The sequence below is a fragment of the Propithecus coquereli genome, unplaced genomic scaffold (assembly GCF_000956105.1).
Source record: "Propithecus coquereli isolate 6110/MARCELLA unplaced genomic scaffold, Pcoq_1.0 Scaffold678, whole genome shotgun sequence".
Classification (NCBI taxonomy): Eukaryota; Metazoa; Chordata; class Mammalia; order Primates; family Indriidae; genus Propithecus; species Propithecus coquereli.
In genome coordinates this window covers 202,130-205,373 of record NW_012152818.1, presented here as the reverse complement: position 1 = coordinate 205,373, position 3,244 = coordinate 202,130, and positions in this window count along the sequence as shown.

The following is a 3,244-nucleotide window of genomic DNA, read 5'->3' as shown; positions in this document are numbered from 1 at the left end:
CAGACAAACAGAGCAAGAATATAAATTCATTGAGGGCAGTATCTGTGGTGTCTGTCTGGTTATCTCACCATTGCTTGGGAGAGTAACTGACATACAGTAGATGCTTAATAACTATTTAGTGGAGGAAAGAACGAAGATTTCAAGAGGTTGAGAAGATTGTTTTTTAAAAGGCCATGTCTGATTTCCAGAACCTATGATATTAAACATATTCGAAGAGAACATACAGCATTTCAAAGCAGAGGTGAATGGCACATTTCCTCCACAGTGGTGGCCCCCTGATCCTGCCAGTTCATCCTAAGTCTACCCCTTAGCCTCCTCTGACTCTGAATGAGGAGGATCTTTCCTGATATGACTCAGGTGTAGGGAGGAAGTATAGTGCATACAGTCAGAAATTAGCTTCGTTAGGGCAGTGTTTTGTAAAAAGTGGAGATTCTGCTTAAATGTTTCTGTCAACTCTCCTCTTCGTCATCTTTATCTAGCAGTCAATTATGATCCTCAGAGAACAGGTATCTCTGTGTAGCAAAACTTGGGGAGGGGCACTTTAAGTTTGGACTTCATAGGGATGGCCAAACTTTTCTTAGAATGATTGAACCCACCCTTTGGTAGGAGAACTACACACACGAGTATAAACCACACATTATAATGAAAACACTGTTGAGAGGGTTTATCCCTGATTGTAAATTTCTGTTCCTTCTGATGAAGGAACTGGAAATACCACTTGATCATTTATGGAAAGGAGGGGTACACGGCCAGTGAGTTGAAAAGGGATTGTGCAATCAATCAATCTGGATTATTCTTCAAGGTGCTGGGAATCTGCTCTCACTTTTCAGTTATCTTATGCTATCTTTTCAGGGATGACGGCACCTTGCTTTTCTGAGCTCTTAATAGGGTGCTGAGGCTTTGTTTAAGCACCTGCTCAAAGTCTGAGTTTTGAAAAATGTATCATAGATTTGAAAGCATATATATGTGTGTATGTGAGTGTATATGTACACACACACACACACACACACACACACACACACACACACACAATTATGTATGGTTTAGAAGCACCAAATTCAGTTTAGCTCACACGCTGGAGTTGTCCTTGTCAGTGGTAAGAGGGCTGGAGTATTTATGCTTTCACACTAATCACTCATTCTTTTTGGGCTGCTTGCAACGGATGCAAATTTCTAGGTGCTTTTGCATCTCCTGAGGAGGCAAACCAGTCTCCAGCATCCTGAGGCAGGCTCTCTGGCAAAGAGAAGCAGGTATAGGTGTTTGAATTTTGTGAAAGCTTATCTGAAGCTGGTGGGCATAAAAATTTGAAAGGGGATTTGAGGGGATATGGATGGAACACTGACAGCTTGTGATGCGTCTCCCAACTGCCACACATATTTTTACGTTACTGCGGTGACAGTGAAAAACAAAACACACACACAAAAACCGTATCACATCTGAATTGTCCATTTGTCTCTTGAGCTCTTCCTGTTTTTGGTGTGCTTATCTACAGTTTTAGATTCTGTGTGTTGGGTAAAGCTGTAGCTTTGCCCATTGGAATCGATTACTCTCCTTGGAATGGAAGAGGTCTGTTTTGTGGTTAGCGCATCCTGGCTTCCTCTGCCTTTGCTCTTCCCAGACATTTATTGCTGAAACCATGGACTCTGTCCCACTTACCCTGGCCCTATTCCTTTTCTGACAAAAACTGGCAGTTTTCAACAGACCCCACCCTCCTGGAGGACCTGGATGTCTTATTGCTGTTCCCAGCCCTCCTGTCCGATAAGCCCAAGATATTTGTGTGGCTTACATTTTATCATTTTACTCTTCCTATCGATTTGGGCCTCGTTTGTAGGGTGTGTTTCTGACTATGCTGATTACCCTCTGTTTGCCTGTCCAAATGCATTCTCGACCCTTACTCATCCTGCTCTGTCCCCCGGGAGTCTGGCAGATACGGACTGCATTAGCAGACTGTCTTGCCCTCTGTCTTAGCAGGCAACGCAGGGAAAGAAGAGAGCATCATATTTATTCCTCTGGCCTCTCCTTGTGGGAGTGCTGTGGGCTGCATCCTTCCTCCAGGAGTCACAGCCATGCCCAGTGCCCCTCCCACACAGCTCTCCTTACCACTCCAGCCTGCTGGGGGCCATGGCGCCTCCTTTTCTAGTCCTGCACTATCCCTTGTGATTTTCCGACATCCTACCTACAACATCGTAAGTCGTGTGGGTTTGCTCTGCCCAGAGGGATCAGCTGGTGAACCAGATCAATTTTCCTAGCCTTTGTCTGGCAGGCTTGGGATACTTACCTATTTCACCAGGCCATAGGACAGAAGTACAAAGGAAAGATGAAGATTATGATTGGCAGTTACATGTCTCTCTTCCCTGCTTGTGCACGCAAAGAATGGCAGAGCAGAGTTTCTGGCCCAAGCTCTAAATTGGGGAATCTCATTCTAAATCGGGAGTGCTGGTCAGCGGTGTTTCTCGTTCTGTTCTCAAAGTTATGTGTGGTGCAGGAGCAGACTCCTAATACAGCTCCCAAATAGGGCAGGGTGTCTCTGAATTCTTCTTGATTTGAAAAACATTTTGTTTATTTATCCAAAACATTGTACACAGAAATACTGGGCTCCCAGATTGTGGGGCACGTCACTGATTAGTATAAGAAAACAAATGTATTATGGGGAAGCTGTATTTTTAAACCTTTTAGTTACTTCTTTGAGACTTTAAAAAATTAAATATTTTGCATTAAAGAGATTTGAATTATATTTATGGAATTTTGAGAACAAGTTTTTAGCGTGTGTCTATGTACATATCTGCGAAACATATTTCTATGTTGATTTATAAAAGGAAATATATCTTTGTGCAAATAATTCCTGCGAATGGGCTAATCTTCTTTGGTTAAAAGCAGATTCTTCTTTGGGCACTTATCTTTTCATGCTCCAGGAAGACAAAGAATAGGAATAATTATTTTTTTGTTCACATTTTCTTTTTCATTCTTCCTCATGGGGGTGTTATGGTCCTGACTGCTAGGACTGAGAGACCAAATTGAGCGTATGATGTGCTCTCTCCCCTTTTGTAGGAAAGGCCTGGAGTTTTCTAGCTCTGCTTATACTTGGGTTTGTAAAATTTATGTGCAGAGTTAGGAGGAATTAGAGAATTCTATTGTGGTTGCAGATCTAAGCTTCATCCTCCAATCAAATTTATCCACACTGAAAGCTGATCTTCTGATCTTCTGTCTGGTTTCTGTGTCTTAGTTCTCCATTAGCTCTCCCCTC